The 20,716-nt window shown below is 42.8% G+C and overlaps 1 long non-coding RNA gene across 2 annotated transcripts in view; it reads right to left on the minus strand.

Annotated features, from left to right (window-relative positions):
- Positions 1-20,716, minus strand: part of LOC137535644 (uncharacterized) — a 357,455-nt gene that overhangs the window by 135,917 nt on the left and 200,822 nt on the right. For both annotated transcript variants that reach the window (XR_011024422.1, XR_011024423.1), the window contains one exon: positions 12,895-13,366. This is a non-coding gene — a long non-coding RNA (uncharacterized lncRNA). The remainder of the gene's footprint in view (positions 1-12,894; positions 13,367-20,716) is intronic.

Genomic DNA, 20,716 nt, shown 5'->3' on the forward strand with positions numbered 1-20,716 from the left:
ACAATAAAAACGTTCGATTTTCCCGTTTATTAGATCTAAATGATCGAATTGAATGAAAGTTGAAAATATTTTTTTTTTTCGATCAAGAAATTCGAACGATTATCCCGTTTTTTCGGGAAAAATGATCGGACATGCTGGAAAAATCTTTATATTCGATCTAACGGAATAATCAAACTAAATTATCTAATTGAAAAATTGTACCATGTATGGCCACCTTTATGCTGCCATCCTTCCTTCAGGTCATATCATGTGATCAGGACCCGGATGAGACTGCCGGCATTACAGCGCTGCTTGGTGGTAGAAGAAAAGAGACGATCCTGCAAGGGGAAAGTGAAGCCAGCATTTGGATCAGGTAAATATGAAGCACACCCTGCTGCTCTGTATTATGCTAGGGGAGGCTTGGGGAAACGTGGCACTGCAGTGCACATAATGTAAAAAAACATATTCAGCAGGGAAAAGTTTAACAAACCATTCCTTTTCCTCTGACACACAGTGTCTGTCCACTGAATTTCAGTGTTGGTTCACTGTGCTGAGCTGGGGGGGGGGGCTGTGTAATAGAATTGTACGGGGGCTGCCCTGTAGCTATGTAATTCCAATAATGGCAATGCAGATGATCTATGGCATCCAAATTACTCTGTCTGAAACTGTAGGATATGAAAGCATGGGGAGTGAAGCCAACAAATCAACTCAATAACTAATAAAGTATAAAAAAAGGGTTTTATTATACCAAAAGATGTACACACATACACTTTAAGGTTAAAAATAGCTAGGTGGCCACCCCGCAACCAAGCTGGCGTTCTTACACTCACACATACACAACAACCCCAGATATTTAAATCCACAAAGAGCTCAGATATGGCATATGCCAGTTATTCTTAAGGGGACTCAACCTAGAGTCAATTAGCAAAATGTTCCACCAAGTTCCTGTAAATAGATACAAGAAGTCAAATGTTTCAGTAACCAATAGCTGCAATCATAAGGAAGGTTGTTAATAAGCTATTCCAGCATACTCAGCCGCAGTCACTATGAAGGAGAAGTCTGTATAGCGTCTTGTTAGTGCGGAAGCAGCAAAGCCATTAGGCAGCTCAAACAGCAATGTAGGTCGCATAGACAGCATATCATACAAGCATAGTGTCTATTGTAGCTTACCATCCAGATGTCAGCAATTGTCCATATCGGATAGTGCGACCATGTTACCTCATATAAATGCCGCTCTGCACACAGATGAATGGATGCGTGGTAGGTAATGTAGTCCCCAGAATGATGAGGTCCTGAGATGGTAATGGCTATCCACTGTAAGATCAAACCTAAAGAGGATCCAGCCCAGATTGGCTACCGTACAAGGAATGGTGAAAGCTGTTGGCACCTGTGACGAGTCCCCAGTGAGAATGTCTCTCAAGTGACGGTGGATCCTGCGGTTGGTGTCAAAACGTGCTGCAAGAAGCAGCTTATGGTGTGCGGCGTAGCTCGGCAAGGTGGATCCAAATGATCCAGATGTGTTGTGTGCAGCAGGTGTCAGAGCAGTAGGTTGGATGTATCAGCCGCTGTCTTTACCAGAAAGCCGGGTGGGTTGAGGGTGGGGGGCTGCTGTACACATGCTCAGGGATAGATTCCTAGAAGGCCAGGGCCTTGGGCGGCAGCTGGCAGAGGTGCAGCTAGACATGGAAGAGGGATTGCTCCAAATGGAATACAGATGTTGCAAATAAGGAGCAACAGACAAATAGGGAGCTGCTGCCCAAGGGTTTTGTATGCAATAAAAGTTGGCTGCTGTACATAAATATTAGACATGGAAAAGGGCTCTGCACAGGGAATAGGAGGGGGGTGCTGCACATGGAAGGGGAGCTGCAAGAAAGCTTGCCTAGGGGGAGCTGGGAAAAAAGGGCGCAGGCAGCTAGTGGACAAAAAGGGCGCCGCCATTCACTCCCATAATAAATAACGTTTAATGGGCGCCGAGCAGGAAAAAAGGGCGCCGGAGCTAAATAAAGTTTACAAACGGCGCCCGGAGCTAAATAAAGTTTACAAACGGCGCCCGGAGCTGTTTAATGATTTATAACTGAGCTTGTGTTGATTTACGTTTATAAAATGCACCCGTGCCGAATAACGTTTATGAAAATACTAAATATATTTATCTTATTTAAATAATTAAAACATTATTTAAAGTTTTATCCCTTACTGTTTTTAAAACATTATTCACAAATTAAAGCGATCAGTACGTAATGTAAATTGCAATATATTTTTTTATTTAAAGTTTTATCCCTTACTGTTTTTAAAACATTATTCACAAAATAAAGCGATCAGTACGTAATGTAAATATAGTATATATGTTTTGGAGTCACAATTTGTAAAACATTATTATCCACATAATAAAAAACATTATTATTCACAAAATAAAGCGATCAGTACGTTACGTAAATTGCAAAATATTTTTTGCATCCATTATTAGTAAAACATTATTATCCACATAATAAAGGGGGGTCTTAGGTTTAGGCACCAACAGGGGGGTCCTAGGTTTAGGCACTAACAGGGGGGTCTTAGGTTTAGGCACCACCAGGGGGGGTCTTAGGTTTAGGCACCAACAGGGGGGTCTTAGGTTTAGGCACCAACAGGGGGGTCTTAGGTTTAGGCACCAACAGGGGGGTCTTAGGTTTAGGCACCAACAGGGGGGTCTTAGGTTTAGGCACCACCAGGGGGTCTTAGGTTTAGGCACCAACAGGGGGGTCTTAGGTTTAGGCACCAACAGGGGGGTCTAGGGGTTAGGGGTAGGTACAGGGAGGGTTACTTAGGCACCAACAGGGGGGGGTCTTAGGTTTAGGCACCAACAGGGGGGTCTTAGGTTTAGGCACCAACAGGGGGGTCTTAGGTTTAGGCACCAACAGGGGGGTCTTAGGTTTAGGCACCAACAGGGGGGTCTTAGGTTTAGGCACCACCAGGGGGTCTTAGGTTTAGGCACCAACAGGGGGGTCTTAGGTTTAGGCACCAACAGGGGGGTCTAGGGGTTAGGGGTAGGTACAGGGAGGGTTACTTAGGCACCAACAGGGGGGGGGCTTAGGTTTAGGCACCAACAGGGGGGTCTTAGGTTTAGGCACCAACAGGGGGGTCTAGGGGTTAGGCACCAACAGGGGGGTCTTAGGTTTAGGCACCAACAGGGGGGTCTTAGGTTTAGGCACCAACAGGGGGGTCTAGGGGTTAGGGGTAGGTACAGGGAGGGTTACTTAGGCACCAACAGGGGGGGGCTTAGGTTTAGGCACCAACAGGGGGTCTTAGGTTTAGGCACCAACAGGGGGGTCTTAGGTTTAGGCACCAACAGGGGGGTCTAGGGGTTAGGGATAGGTACAGGGAGGGTTCTGTGTAAGAGTAGGCTTAGGTATAGTTTTAGTAAAATTTTAGTAATAATTACTAATGTTTTACAACACTTATTACGAACGTACTTATATTTATATCATCGTTATAAAGAATATTTTCAGATTTTATTATAAGAACAAACCATAAATGAAGGTTATTCACAATAATATACAATTATAGCAATTAAACATATATTATTGTTTTTTTAATAAACGTAATTATAAGTTTAACTTTACAAATAGGGAAGATTAACGTTTTCACAATTTCCGATTTTATAAACATTATTTAATGATTTATAATTTTGTTAAACTTTATTTGTAAACGAAATATAGCACACTATTTTTATAAACCCTATTAATGATTAATTATTATTTAGAGTTTACACCCCGCGCCCTTTTTGTCCAGGCGCCCTTTTTGTACGTACGCTGCCTAGGGGCAAAAAAGTATAAATCCAGCCTTGCACATGCTTGATAATCTGCTCAAGCGGTTGCTAGTTATCAGCCGCCTCAGACAACTTTAGTAAAGGGTGTGTACAAGCCTTTACACCGTATATGGAACATGTGCCTTGTGCAACAATCTTGAGGCAAACTTTCTTTCTCACAGAGTTGTACTTAGACTGGGCGTAGTATAATAAAACATTAACAATAAGTGCCAGCAGTGCCATGTCCTCAGTGGAGTCTTAACTAATGGTAGTCAGATGAAACGTAGAACTGTTTATATGTGTCATGCTCAAAGGGGCTCTCAGTCATAACACATCACAACTCTTCACATCCCATTAATGCACTATTCCACTGGAAGATGACTCTTTTGGTGGAACAGAGTAGTTTAATGGTATGGGGAGATTTGTAGACTGTTATGACTAAGAGCCACTTTGGTCTTGAAACTATTAAACAGTTCTGTATTTTATCCAAAGCTTCTGCTATTATCAACAAAAAGAATGTGTTAAGAACATGGCATTACTGGCACGTATTGTTCCATGGTTGGCGAGCAACATTAAAAACTAATGAATGTGCCTTTAAAAGAGAAAAACCTTGTTCTGATTAGGAGAAAAATAAAAAATTGTTAGGAGTGCAGGATGGAAGGTGATGTATTGGCAAACATATGATCTGAAAAATCTGATCGGGTTCAACTTACTGTAATAAAATAAAGGGCTCTTATATACTTTCAACTCAGGTTGCGCTGAACAGTAATTTCTGATCATTTTTGGAACCTTTTGAAAGTGCATAAAGAAACTGCATTTGGAACATGGCATTACTGGAACTTATTATTGTTGGTTTATTATAGGTGCGCCTAGCTCCCATCTATCCCTCAAACTATAGTGTTACATTACACCAAAAGCATACATACAAAAGGTTGAGAGTGCGCTACCCAAATGTCCATACCATACTTATCACCCTAAAGGAAGTCAGTCCTTATGATATACGATCCATGACCAGATAGGATTTCTTCCTGTGTTCTTTAAATCCCATTTTCCTCAAAAACAAAAAAGATCATAGTGCAGACTACTGTAACAGCGAGGGAGGGGGACCCTACACCAAAGGCAATACCCTTAACGTGCATGCTATCCAGCTGTTCTCAAAGGGTCATATCTTCATTGTTGTCCCGTGAAAGGATATAACAAAATATTGTCAAAAATGTGAGAGGTGCTCTCACCTACTTTTCATATGCTGTATGCAGAACATGGCAGAGGGGAGCAAGTGGAGAAAGGCTGGAACCCACTATGGCAGGGGGGGCTTTAGCCATTTTGTCACACCAGGCGAGAAAACCTGTGGCGCGATACCCCCGCCCCCACTTGGTGCCCCCCCTCAAGAAATGAATGGTGATGCAGCAATGTTTCACCATAAAATAATCGTAATGCGGCAATGTTTCAACCATAAAATAATCGTAGTGTGGCAATGTTTCACCATAAAATATTCGTAATGCGGCAATGTTTCACTATAAAATATTCGTAATGCGGCAATGTTTCATCAGAAAATAATTGTAATGTGGCAATTTTCCACTAGAAAAACTAGTGGGCAGCAGCATTTCACCAGAAAATAATGTGCACCTATTAAAAATTTTTTTAAAAAAATCCTGCAGCCAGCTGCTGTGAAAGTCCCATGCTGACAGGCAGAGAGCAGGGCTACGGGATGATGGTGCCCAATGCCCTGCACTGGAGACACAAATAGTCACCAGTTCAGGGCTTCAGACTCCATTTTCCCGTAGCCCTGCTCTGCCTGCTGGAAGACACCTGAGCTGCGGGCTATGGGGAGTGAATTGGCATGGCCTGTTCACCGCCTGGGTGGGTCCAACAATCTGGCGAGAGTGGGCATCGGGTTCCACTGGCAAAGTGTAGTGCCAACTGTGCTGCCAGACCACGCCCAGTGGGTCCCAGCCCTTAGAGGTATTTTTCCCCATGACTATTGTTACTAACTCACCAGTAAAAAGTTTTCAGAGATCCCATAAAACACAAATTATTCTAATATGATAAAATTTTCTCCGCAATTTGCACAACAAAACAGAACTTCTATCTGAAAAGGGTTTGACCCAGACCATCAGTGAGAACAGGCAGTTCTTAAAGATCTCTTCACAAGGGCAATTAATTTTCAAGCTAGGTAATGAAAACGAGGTTTTAACAATATCAGTTGATGAATATGTAAAAGGTACAGGAGATAACAGGAATTAAATGTATTTAAAAGGAAATCGGTTCACGAGGGAGCTGAGATTTCAGACAGACATGGTTTTGTACCCAGTGACCTCATAGAGCAGAACTTTATAATAAAAAAAATAAAATAAAAAAAGACATCGAACAGAGCAAAGTAACATAAAAGTCAGCTCGCCCCATTCTTGCTCAGTTGTGGAAAAGTCAAGTTATTCTTTTTCTTATAGCATAGCGAGGGAATAGAAAGAGTGTGTGTGTGAGAGTGTGTGTGAGAGTGTGTGTGAGAGTGTGTGTGAGAGTGTGTGTGAGAGAGTGTGTGAGAGAGTGTGTGAGAGAGTGTGTGAGAGAGTGTGTGAGAGAGAGTGTGTGAGAGAGAGTGTGTGAGAGAGAGTGTGTGAGAGAGAGTGTGTGTGAGTGAATGTGTGTGAGTGAGTGTGTGTGTGTGTGTGAGTGAGTGTGTGTGCGTGTGTGTGTGTGCGTGTGTGCGTGTGTGTTGCCTATTTATGTAGCTCGGATGTTCTCTGCCTCATGACATGCCTCTGTGTCGCCCAACGTCATGTGTATAACTTTGACAAGAGTCACTGGGCCAGATTTATGAAAGCATTACCCACAGTTTTTACTTCTTAAACAGTTCTAACCAGCAGGGAGCATAGTTCTGCATGATAAGAAGAAGATTCTTAAATCCTACTTAATAGTGGCAGTTTTGCATGAATTTCTAGAACTGCACTACAGTTAAGAAAAGTGCAAAGAAGATTAAGAAGTGCTTAATAGCACTTCTACAGATTGTGCAGCAGTGCAGGCTAGGCATGATTTGTGAAGTGCTCCTCCCCCCCCCCCCCTGGCTGAATCCTGTGAAACTTTTCTGTGCTTAACCCTTCCCTGTGCTGGGCATTGGTGCAATACAGCAGATGTATTGGTTACTTCAGAAACAGCAATATGCCTCACACACTGCACTGTCTGAGAAATCTTTCTAACTCCTCCTATTGAAGAACAGTTTTAGAAGGAAACTGCACTATCAAGTGATTTCTTAAGATGTCCAAGACAGTTCTGCATGGATTTCTAAAAATCTACCAATATTTAGTCTCAGACACTTGATAAATGTCCCCCCACTGACAATGCCTTGCATTGTCATTTGTTATATATTGCTTTACTTCCAAAGTATATTAAAAAAAAGTTTCAAACAAAATATGTCTCCATATCCCTGTCACTTAGTTTCCCTTTAAGGCCCTTTAACACTTGCGTTACATTGCAATGGACAATATCATTACGTCGCAAAGTGATGCAATGATAACCCTATGGGGCTTTCACAGCAATTGTGAGGCACTGGCTTCCGACTCAGTTATGCAGAGCATGTTGTGCATTAAGTGGGTGACACGTTTGTTTACAGTCGCAGTGAAGCTTTCGTTGTACTGTATGCTTCACGGTACAGTGGCTCTGCACATGTAATGCATGGTCCGATTTTTCAACAGCGTTGCAATCATATTACACAGCAATCTTTACAGTGTGAAAAAAGGACCCAAGACCTCAGACAATAAGAAGTACATAAAATGTAAGAGCAAATGTTGTATGACGTAAAAAGTTAACTGACAACTTTGCCACATGGTAGATTTTGTCCACAAGTTTGTGGAAATCTCGCCTCACAGCGGCTTCCAGTGGCTGGTTAAGGGCTCCGCCTCTGACACAGGAGACCTGGGTTCACTTCGAATCTTGTCTCTTCCTGTTCAGTAAGCCAGCACCTATTCCGGTGATGGCTAACCTTGGCACTCCAGCTGTGACAAAACTACAAATCCCATCATGCCTCTGCCTCCCTTAGTTATGCTAAGAGCTGTCAGAGTATTGCAATGCCTCATGGGACTTGTAGTTCCACCACACCTGGAGTGCCAAGGTAAGCCATCACTGACATTGAGAAGACCTTGTGCAAGACTTCCTAACACTGCTACCGCCTATAGAGCGCACATTAGTGGCTACAGCTCTGGCCCTTTGTGGCCAAAAGGAGAAAAGTGTGATATAAATGTTCTGTTTCTTGTCTTACATGTATCGGACATTGTTGTGGCAAACACAGTTATTTGGTTTGGAAATAAAGACATGATCTGAAGTATAGTGCCCTGTATGAGAGGAAGGGAAGGTTAGTAGTTGGGCCCCCCCCCCCCCAGCTCTGGGCCCCCCTGCGATCACAGGGGCTGTCCCCTCCAGTTACGCACCTGCATAAATCTATCGAGTTCATATGTGTTCATGAAATTCGCCTCCTTATCCAAAAAATGCAGTGCAGGAGACCAGATTACTGCCCCAGAATGCGGCTGGAGGGCAGTGCTTACATCTGCTAGCCTAGGATGCCTGGTGCCGTGCTCCTTTCTAGAGTGACTGATCCATTGAAGAGAAAGAAAAAGGCATGGGCTGCTACTTTAAGACCCTTTATTGGCGATGTGGGTATAAAGAAAGCTGGGGGGGGGGGGGTATTGGACAGCCTGACAGCAGAGTTCTACTGCCCCTGAAGAAGCGACACTGGTCGCGAAACAGCTGTCAGGCAGTCCAATACCTCCCCCTGCCTCCCCCCTTGCTGTCTGTGTACCCACATCGCCAATAAAGGTTCTTAAAGTAGCAGTGCCCTTGTCTTCTTCTTACCACTTCTGTGTAGTATGAGGGAATACCTAATGTACACATTCAAAGTACATTCACTCAGTTTACCCTTATACTAAAATTGTACAATCAAGATTGTATCATTAGTGGCCACCTTTAGTCAGAAATGAGATGAGAAAAAAAATGCCCTAACACAAATGGCTTTTTAACTAAAAAGATTTCAACGAGCAGATCTCCAATAATGCTCAGAGCCCGAAGAAGATAACCAGGGCCGGATTTCTGGAGTGGCCACAAAGGCCTGGACCTTGGGCGGCAGTGGGACAAGGGGCGGATTGACTTAGAAGAGGGTTTGCTGCATGTGGAAGAAGAGGCTGCAAATGGAGTTTGCAAATAAGGAACTACATGTAGAAATAGGGAGCTGCTGCTCAAGGGATCTGTATATAACTGAAGGGAGCTGCCTGCTATACATGAATGGAAGAGGGGGCTGCAAAGGGAATTAGAGGGGTATGTTGCACATAGAAGGGGAGCTGCAGGAAATTTTGCCTTGGAGAGGAGAAATTTTAAATCCAGACTTGAAGATATCGGAGCACTCAGGATAACTCACATCCAAAAATATATTGAGATAGCTAGGTGTTGCCTAGAACATCAGTTTTTTTGTTTAGCCATCTATGGCTAATACTATACCACAGAGGATGGGTAAAAATCCATAGTTCCTGGCTGAAACTGCAATAGATCTGTCTCCTGGTATGGCAGGCTCGTGCTTGTTTACAATGACATCAGCAGTGCTAGAACAATAATGAGTAATTATACATTCACAGTGTTCCTTTAAACTGTAATATGATCAGATGTAGTTCAGAGGTCACAGTAAAAGCTCCCAGTAAGGGCCAGAGACTCCAATATACTAGCGGCTGTTCTCTGGCAATAATACCTAGGATCACCATTCTGTTCTGCTGTCATCTGATGGCACACTATACAATGATAGGTTTATTAGGGACACCAGTGCACCTGCTTCTGTTATTCAATTATCTGTTCAGCCAATCACATCAGCAGCGCAATGTATAAAATCATGCAGATTTCAGAAACATCAATTCATATCCACACCAAATACCACGTTGGGGAAAAATGTGATCTTTGGTCATGCGGGTGGCTATAAGACACAAGAAGCCTGGAAGGGGAGTATTTTTATTTACAGGCTCCCAAGGAACACCAGAGATCCGGGAGGCACACTGCCCAGTAGTTATATGGTGAGCACTCTGCCTTGTGTCTTGGGAGACAGACTGCCTATTTGTGTGCCGGGGGAATGCTACCCAGCAGAGGTGGACATAGGCCCGTGCAGGCCGTGTAACCGTGCAGGGGCTCCATGTCCTTTAGGGCCCATGCAATTGCACCACTAAGGGCCTGATTATCCTCTAGGCTTTTCTCCATGCATTTCTCTCTGAAACTCAAGGGAAACAGTGGTAATAGCTTGCACCCCTGTCATATACAAGTTTGAAATGCGTGCTACATTAATACAGTGCCTACAGAATGTGACCTAGGTTCATGTACTTTTATCTTATTGGCATTGTTTGGATCCAACCATGATCTATTATGACCACGCCCGCTTACATGGGGCCCGCTTCATTTATTCTGCACAGGGGCCCATCGTTGGCTTTGTCCACCACTGCTACCCAGGTTTCATTCAAAGGCGCTTAATTATAATTATGTTATTTAAAGGGAACCTTAACTGAGAGGGATGTCAATGTTTCCTTTTAAACAATACCAGTTGCTTGACAGTCCTGCTGATCTTTGGCTGCACTAGTGGTTGAATCACACACCTGAAACAAGCATGCAGCTAATCCAGTCTCACTTCAGTCTGAGCATCTGATCTGCATGCTTGTTCAGGGGCTGTGGCTAAAAGTATTAGAGACACAGGGTCAGCAGGAGAGTCAGGCAAATTATTTTAAAAGAAAAAAAATCCATATACTCCTCAGTTTAGGTTTAGGCTCCCTTCAAGGGTACATGCTGCCAAATTATGTTACTTGGAGCAATATACTTAATTATGGTGTGTGTGTGTGTGTGTGTGTGTGTGTGTGTGTGTGTGTGTGTGTGTGTGTGTGTGTGTGTGTGTGTGTGTGTGTGTGTGTGTGTGTGTGTGTGTACGTGTGTGTGTGTGTACGTGTGTGTGTGTGTACGTGTGTGTGTGTGTACGTGTGTGTGTGTGTGTACGTGTGTGTGTGTGTGTGTGTGTGTGTGTGTGTGTGTACGTGTGTGTGTGTGTGTGTACGTGTGTGTGTGTGTGTGTGTGTGTATGTGTATGTGTGTGTGTGTACGTGTGTGTGCACGTGTGTGTGTGTACGTGTGTGTGTGTACGTGTGTGTGTGTACTGCCCATTTATGTAGCTCGGATGATAAGTTGTCACATTGTGCTGTTGGGGGTAGAGAGTGCTGCATTATGTTACTTTGGTGGAAGACTCTGGCTAATTATTTATTTATTTTTTTCTTTAAGACCCCCCCCCCCCCCCCCCCCCCCCAAACAAAAATCAGTTTGCCTAATTACCGGTATATGCTTTAGTAAAATATAATGGATAATTACTTTAAGAAAATATTTCCACTATGGTCTTATAAATGTGCTTTTCCCACAATTCGTACTGTAGGTCTTTTCAGTGAAATTATGATAAAGCATTTATATAGTGCGGACATTTTCCTCAGCAAAGATGGGAAGAACATACAAAATGCATGCAGAGAGAATCCTCCCCTCCCCAAGACTCAGTCCTATGATTGGCAGGTGAGCTGCATTGTCCTAAGTTCATTGCAGATAGTTCCCCAATTTGTCCTCCACTCACCCAGTCACCTTTGCTTGTATCCGCCTGCCCTGTGCTGTACATTGAATATTTTCACCAACCGTTAAAGTACATGAATTGGAAAGCATTTCCTTTTAGATGATATTGAATTGTAATGCTTGAATCCAGCATAGACATGGCAAGGCTATGCCGGAATGAAATGTCTTCATCTAAGCTGCCTTTAGAACTATTTACCAAGCAAATTATACAGTATAGTAATTGCATGTTCCTCCATAAGTAGCAATTGCTTCACTAAAACGTTACAGACAATCACTGAATCAGAACTGCCAATAGCGATTTCTTAGAAATGCCTCATTTGATTGTCAGCTAAAAGCACCGAGTCTGACGGATTACAAATAAATTGAATGTACAGGCTATACAAAACACACAAAGCATTTTTTTTCTTGTCCGATTATGGACACAGTAAGGAGGCATTTGTTTACAGGATACAATTTTGCAATGTTTGCTATTCTGTTTGATATTTGTAGTGTTGTATTGTTCTCATATTGTATGTGTTTCTGACAGTAAATTGTGCCAGGCCACAACACTGCTGTTAATGTTCTTTGGTCGACTCTTAAGGAGTAGATGGATTTGGCACAGGATGATTGTATACCAGCGTTTGGCTACACTGCTGTCAGGGCAGGTTCTGGACTTTTTTTCTGCCTGAAGCAAAGATTACAAAGACGCCTCAAACCCTAATTATACTAACATATGTGTGGCAATCACCCCACATATGAAGTGACGCAATCACCCCACATATATAATTAATCACCCCCATATGAAGTGCAGAAATTACTCAAAATATGAAGCAGCAATTGCTCCACAAATGAAGTGCAGCAATTGCCCCACATATGAAATGCAGCAGTGACCTCCAATTTGAACAATGCAGCCTATAACCCACACATAAAAAACAGCAATGACTGTACTCCACATATGCATAGCAGGCAGAAATTCCACACAAATAAAAGGCAGCAAATCCCCCCCCCCCTCCCCCCTTGTCCCCAATGGTATCACTTCCTCTAAAAAATAACACCCCATACTTCTTCAAAGTGCAGTCAGTCTTCCCACAGCCTGGCCATCATTGGTGTTTCGTGTTGTGCTTCAGAATGCAGTGTCCCCAGCACCTTTCTTGTTCCATGGTAGTGCTCAGCTCACTGCTTAGTGTGTAGATAGGTGACAGTCACTCATTCAGATCTCAGTAAGATCTGCCACATGGCAGCCAGCTTCAGCACCACAGGGTTTACAAGACATCTATAGTCAGCCTCAACCAGCCTGCCTCCCCCAAGTTAAACACCTCTCTCTCTATTCTCCTGGCTGCCTGTCCCTATTCGCTCACTGTGTGTGACTGCCCTGACTGCTCCACAACCCTCATGTGCCACAAGCTGCAGTGGTGTGCATAGACTAAACTGCACATGTGCAGAACGGTCTTGCACCCATGTGACATGCTTAGTTAGACCTCAGAGAGTGGCGCTGTGTGAGCCAGTAATTTACATAGGACAGTCAACAAACTACTCACCCTTCTGCTGTAAGTGCCCTTGCCTCCTCCAGTCAGTGCTGGTTGGCGGATATCTCATCTGTCATCTGCATCCTCTCGACTCCTCCACTAGGTGTCCTGCTGCTGTCTGTGTGCCTCCTCCTGCCAGTGGCAGACGACCACATCATCTGTTTGCAATCTCCTGTTCTTCCACCACACTGTTCCATTCTCCAATCACTGCTTGACTTCTCCTCCTCTTCCTAATGGCTTAGCTTGGTGCTGAGTGCTTGCACCGTGCCTTTCTCTGATGTCTGCACTCCTGGGCAGTAAGACACTCTCTCCTTCTGGTGCTGCCCTCTATATGCTGCTGCCCTGAATCACATTAGGTTGCTTCACGGTAGGGCCGGCTGACTGCGGTATTCACTGATAAAGCCATGGTCATGGAGTGGTGGTTTAAGTGCCAGTGTTCAGCTGAAAAGCATTAGACTCCAGCACTAGCAGCATTAAAGAGGAACTGTAGTGAAAATAGAGAAATTAAAATTGCTTATTTTTGACAATATTAATTAATAAATTATTAAGTCAGTGTTTGCACATGATTTATATTCTGAAACATATCACAAGTGGCAACATCTTTTCTGCTGGTAGGTGCATCATTGCGGAATGTTTGAGTACTGGGTGTTCTCGAAGACAGTACTGGTCTCCCAGAATGCACTAGGAGGAGAATTCCATATAACTGAACAGGCAAGGGTTAAATGCCAATTTACAGCAATGTATACATATAGAAAGGCTTTCTTATGCTGAAACCAAAATAACGAATGTAGAAGTGGGTATCCCAAATACCAGGGGCAAATCCAGGATTTTCAAGGGGGGGGGGATTCCTGATAGGTCTCTTTTGGCAAGCCGCACACAAAATACACACAATGCGCAGTGTTTCCCTACAAAATACACATGATGCAGTAGTGTTTCGCCAAAATATATATAATGTGGCAGTGATTAAGTACTTTATAGAGAAGGACTTGGATGGAAGAATAAGGAGCAAAAGTGCAATTTTGTCAAAAACTTTGTAGAAAAACTTTATTAATACAATTGACAAAAAACATTTAAAAAGGAGGTATTTCTTCAATTCCACATAATTGATCTTCATATAATAAATTATATATCAAAAGACATCGAATACTGTATTCTGGCTTGACTTGATTGTAACTTTGAGTAGGTGTTATATTTAAAGGCAACGACACATGTTCGTTTCGGGCTCACTATACAATACAAGTGCCCTTCATCAGGCCGTAACACAAATTTCTGTATGGCTCAATCAATCAGCTCAAAGGCCAGAAATGTATACAAAATGTGCGACAGGCATCCGGGCCCACCAGATGCACACCTTAGAGGTACTTCCACTTTAGCAGCGTCCTTTTGCCTTTATTACGCATTATATTAATATTATGGAATATTCACCCTGTGCATCTGGTGGGCCCGGAAAAATGACTTTTTCCTCCTTTTCCTCTCACAAAAAGAGCTTTCCTTTGATGGTATCTGATTGCTGCTGCGACTTTTATTTTGTTTTTTTATTGATTAAAAAAAGCTTAAAATGTTAGCATTTATTTATCCCCCCTCCCCCCCCCCCCCAAATTGGCCTTGCACTATGATACATACACTACTCTATACATAGATACACATCAGCCTATGGTAGGGATTAGATTGTTAGTCCATAAGTCGGACAGTTAAGGGCTTGTTCAGACGGACGTCTGCGTGGTGTCACGTTTGGGGGCGTTGCGGCAGCTGTGCGGTCAGGCTTCAGTAGCCTTCGTGACGCGTTCCGATGCGGTCGCTTTTTTTCTTCCCCTAGTGGCACATTAGCTGTCGCGGTTGGCCGCCCCCTGGAAGCTACATGTTGCTTCCAGGGGCAGCTCGAACGCTAGCAAAAATCGGGACCCGAACGCCACGATCGTGTAAAGGTGCGCAAAAGCTCGGTGTACACGCTCCCATTAACTTGAATGGGAGCGTTTACCACAACGTTCCGAATGCTTGCGGTAAACGCGCCGCAAGCGTCTGTATGAACCAGCCCTAAGTGACAAGACAATCATCTGTGCAGTGCTGCGTAAGATGTCAATGCTATATTTACATTTAAAATTTAATTACAAAAGAAAACATCCTACCAGTGTTGATCAGACACTGGCAGGCTGATCGCTGTGCCTCGTGCGAGCTCCTGTCAAATCTCACCTCATGTGAGATGACCCCTATGGCAGCACAGAGGAACAACAGAGCCACTATGCCGGCGCCATATAGTGTTAGGCAGTCCTCAAGAGGTTAAAGTATATCTAAAGTGAGAAAACTCACTTCAGGTTTGATATTTACCCAAGAAGAGGGAAGGCTGCACATAGTAGAGGGCCTTCCTGTTCCTCTGTCCAGCCTGTCAATCCTCTGCTACCCGCCGATAAAGCTATTCAACCTGCTCGGTTGAACAGCTCTTCAGAACTACTAGTGTCTCTGAGAAGTTCCGAGGTCAGGTGCATCGTTGCTGTGCATGGAAGAGTCTAGATTTATGCATGTGCAGTAGCCATGCACTTCTTCTCTGAACTACTTGGGGGCATTCATAGAGTTGCTTTACCGGCTGACAGTGGAGGAATGGCTGCACAGAGGAACAGGAAGGCTCTAAGCTATCCGGAGCCTTCCCTTTAATTAGGCAAGTATCAAACCCAAAGTAAGATTTCTCACTTAAGGTTTACTTTAGTGTACAAAGGGACTTTATTGAAAAATACAATTACAAGGTAGTATAAACAGAAGACCGTGTACAGAAAACCAGTCTCAAAAGACCCAGTAACAAAAAAAAAATGACAACCATCTTCAAGAGCTACAAAAAGGAAAAGGCAAAGTGCAAACAGAAATCTAATGGTGGCCACTAATGTTCCAATCTTTTTCAAACAATTTTACCAAATCTATGTAGTATGAGTGTAAACTGAGTGAAAGTATTGAATGGATAATTTAGGCAGTTCCCTGATATTACATAGAAATGGTAAGATTGGATGAAACCGATTGAATCATTAGTGGCCACCATTACACTTAAGTATGCAGACTTGTATATACCATGACAAGCGTTGAATAACAATGAAAGATTACACTATAATCCCTGTTACAAGTGCAACATAATGCCTAACCAAGCTATCTATAAAAAAACAAAACAAATTTCCGGCTTTAAAACATCCCAATAGCCTGCTTAAATAAGAGAGTATAATGACATCATGACATAAAAAGGACCAACCAAACCAGGATAAAGGGGACAGTTGTCCTGTAAATCCTCTAGAGACTTCAGGGGCAGCTGCATAAGGAGCAGATAAAAAAAGGTGCAGGACAAGTGCCTATAAAAATGGCGCCGCCATAGGCGACAATAGTACAAGCCATAACTAGGGGCAAGAAGGTTAAATTATGGCGCCCATGAATTAATAAATTAATCGGCATCTAGTGCCCACTATTTATCGGGCACCATAATTGAATCTCCTTGCCGCAAATCGCGGCTCGTACTATTGCTGCCTATGCAGTAGGGAGTAGGTAGAGGTGGAGGGGTTATTGTTAGGCAGTGGGGGAGTGTAGTCCAGGATTATGCAGCGGGGCTGGAGCAGATAGGTTTAGGCATAGGGTTCAGTGTGGGAGCAGGCAGAGGGGTTTGTATACATTACCTGGTCCCGGATCGCTTCTCCTCTCCACTTCCTTGTTAGTTTGCATGAGTCTGGCAGCCAGCCAATCACCATGAGGCTTCAGTCCCTGCATGGTGATTGGCTGGCTGCAGGACTCTTGCAAACTAAACAGGAAGTGGAGAGGAGACAGGATCAGATCATGTATCACAGATGCCGCTAATGACATCTTATTACTAAAGTTATTTAACGGTTTAGGACATTTCAGAAACTTTAAATAAACTTTATTAGCAAGATGCCAGTATTGGCATCACCCCGCGCCATTTTTGTGCAGCGCCTCTTTTGGATGTACCCAGCTACATATAATAAGGCCTGAGCTGGGGAACAAGATACTGAAATGTTAGTGATTGACTCAGTGGCGTAGCTAGAAGTTATGGGGCCCCATAGCAACATTTTCATGGGGCCCACAGAACTGGATACTTTTGAGCAATAACACCTGCCTCTACCCTATGGATATGAGTTGATTGGCCAATTTACTTTCCCGTGCAATGCACATTGAGTATAGTCCTTGGGCTAAGAGACAAAGTCAGAGGGTGGAGGAACAAAGGAAAGTTAAAAATGAACACAACAAGTATAACCTGGGCCCCCTCTGCTCAAGGGCCCCATAGCGGTTGCTATGGCTGCTATGGCTATTGCTACGCCCCTGGATTGACTTAAATTAGTCTTCAGGTTTACTTTAATGCAAATGGTAGGCTGCTTGGAATCCAGCCAATCCAAATCACAGCAGTGCATTTTATTGGCCCATTTTAAACTGCATACAATATGTATGCAATTTGCACACAAGTCAGAATTATTACCAACTCTTTGGCCATCTCTACTTCAGAGAGGGAAACTTTGTTAAGAGGGGAGGTTAAGTTCAGGTGTCAGAAAACACATTTTTATAACTCTTGACAAAGTCAGCATCATCAAGTTAGGAAATGACCTTCATAGCTAAAACCAAGCCAATAAATCACCCAAAGTCCAAATGTAAATATATAACAAAAGGTAAGAGAAGTTCAGTCTGACATCCAGCAGCCATACTTATAAATCAGTGAGTCACATAATCGCACTGCTGCTGGGACTTTAATGCAATGGGTATTAAAGCATCTTTTGTAAAATATTGTGGTCAAATAAATGTAATAATTGGTGTATTCGCTCCTACACTCAACATCAAAGCCAGCTAAACCATGCAAGAAATGATGAACAATACAGTCCCCACTGATCGTCTGACTTTAGTGAAGTCCTCTATTCCTGTGAAGCCAAAACGGATTAACAAAATGCATGACATTGTCGAAACAGACACAATTATTCTTACAGGACAAGATGAACTTTTAAAACATCCGGATGTCTTGGATAGAAGAATATAAGGATTCCAACTTATATAATATTTTTATCCAATAACGTAATCCTGGTATGCAAATCCAATTTTGATTGGCCTATTTTACCACTTCAGTACATACATGACAAATTAAATGTGGCCCTCAAGTGGTTTTCCCACTTTGCATTATGTTTGGTCCCCTCTAGACCCCCAGGGAAGCTATATTGGAGGTGAAGCTCTAAAACACCAGGGAAGCCATTTGGGGGAGGTAGGGGGAAAGCACTAAATACCAGGGAACTGAATAGGGGAGGGTGGGGACAACTGGGCACCAGGGAACTGTAGAGGGGGGCAGGTATGAACACTAGACATAAGGGAGCTGTATAGGGCAGGGAGGAGGCACTAGGGAACTGAATAGGTGAGGGAGGGGGGACCATTAGACCCCAGGGAACTTTATAAGGGAGGAAGGTGGCCAGTATACATTGAGGTTGGCCCACAACTTGGTCCCAAGATACAATTTCAGCCCACTTTGTATTTAAGTTTGCCACCCCTGATGTAGTGTGAGGGCCAACAGATTTTGAATACTTTTAAAATAAAGATTGCATAGATAAGCTCTCATACTACATGGAAGTGGGAAAACTGGGCATTAAAGACTGGATGACCTTTATTCCCATATGCAATTAACTTTTTTTCAGAGTTTTCTCCTAGGAGATACAGGTAACTTTTCAACTTTTTTTTAAAATAACTTTTCAGCATTTTGCTATTTAAAAAGTACCAAAAATAAGCTAAAAAAGTACCTTAAAATTATTTTGCATACTTTCTTGCTTGCTAGTGGTTTAAAAGGCATTTGGACCCATATGCAATTAACATTTTCTCCTAAGTGATATTTTCAAACTTGTCATTAAAATGCCTTTCAAATCACCAGCCAGCTAGAAAACACTTAGAAATAGTTTTGGTAGTTCTTTTTCACCTGCTTTTTGGTATTTTCTCAATTGCAAAATGCTGAATTGTTAACCTAAATAGAAGTTGAAAAATTATCTCCTAGGAGAAAACTCAGGAGAGAAATGGAATTGCAGGTGGGCCTTTTTCTTTTAAGTTTTCTCCTAGATAATATTTTCACACCTTATCAATAAAAAAATTTTAAGCCACCTTCAAGCAAATGGTGGTGGCTTTGCTTGATGTCATTTGTCACCTCTGGTATCCTTTAAGGCTCGTACACATGTGCAACTATTCCACCCAACTATTGTCCAAACTTGGTCTGTTGGACAATAGTTGGGAATTTGTAAGTGTGCCAAATGACTAGTGCAGCAACTGACAACAGCCGGTTTGTCAATCAAACCGGTGGATCAATTCGCACAACTGTTGGGCTGATATTGTGCAGTTGGCCACGTGTGTACAATGTTGTTTGATCGACTTGTACTTCTTTTGAATGTGGCCATACTGTGCAGTCCATCATTCTGCTTGCACGTGGAGTATGCAATGGAGTTTGTTGTTTCATTTGGTTGGTGCGCAGAAAATAGTCAAAAGTCATGCAATCGCCTGGTTATACGGTCAATCATGGCGTTGTGTTGGTCACACACTTTGTTGGACGTGTGTAGAAGCCTTAGCACTGAAGTATTTCAAAAAATTCCTGCATTACCAAAAAGTAAAGGTGGTCATACACGTGTTCCTGTTTAGTACATTGTATGAGATTTATCAGAGATGATTCATTTTTCAAAACATGATAACATGGGATGCAGAGGCAATAAGTGTTCCTATAGAAGATACTATTAGGGCTGGTTCACACTGGCATAAAAAAAGTCCGCTTAGCATAACGAAACAGACCGAATCCTAATGGAGGTGAACGGATCCCATGTTAATCAATGGTTTCTGTTCACATTACTTTGTTCAAAACGGATCCATTCGGCCCGTTCCGAAGCTTGGGGAGGCTGCAATTTTTTCCCGAATCCAGATGCATTACATTGGATCGATCACTAATGGAACGGAGGCTCACAGATGGAAAACGGATGCCCAATAAAAACTGATCCAGTTGACTAATCAGTTTTTACACAAACCATTTTTTGACCTGTGCAGTGTGAACTTACCCTTATTCATTTACTCAAGGCAGTAATACAGACACTGCTTATATGTATTACATACGCATGGACATATGTGGGCCTGTCCCTATTACTGGACTCCACATTATTAAGCCATTGTTTAGGACACCGAGGGGTATAGATAGCATGTGCTTAAATTGCATGGATAGAATGGTTGTGGGCTATAATAAAGCACTTTAAGCCTTCATAATGCAAGTATTTTTAATATTGTAAGCTAACCACAGTGCATTCATCTGTTGATTTTCTTAGTATGTCCATCTGGTATCTCCTTCAAATCCCTAGGGATATAGCTAGAACCGGAGACCCCCTGGTGCTAAATATGCAGCTGTTCATTGTTCATGCAAGCTGTGTAATGAGAATAACAGGGCCAAGAGGAGAGGAGCTGCAGAGAAAGGGAGCTAAAGTGCACAATGTGAACTAAACCTAGCAGGAAAAGCTGATAAGGAGCAGCATCCAGGCAGCTCCACAGGTCCACCCTTACTAGAAAAGGTGCAACTCTGAGGTCACAGACTTGTAAGGCTTCTCTGCTTAGGATACATTGATACAACAAAAATTAACAAGTTTCATCGCACAAAATTCATAGCAACAGCTTCAGGGAGTAGTAATGAGTGAAGCAGCTTTTGCTTCTCCAGAATTTTTGGTAAATCTAAATTTACCTTCTTAAAGAGACTCTGAAGCGAGATAAAATCAATGCTTTTAACTTTTGTCAATGTAAAGCACTATAGCTAGTGCTAAAACACAGCGTCCGAGCGGTAAAACGAGGGGTTTATACCCCCCAAACCCCC

This window comes from Hyperolius riggenbachi, chromosome 10 (genome assembly GCF_040937935.1).
Source record: "Hyperolius riggenbachi isolate aHypRig1 chromosome 10, aHypRig1.pri, whole genome shotgun sequence".
NCBI lineage: Eukaryota > Metazoa > Chordata > Amphibia > Anura > Hyperoliidae > Hyperolius > Hyperolius riggenbachi.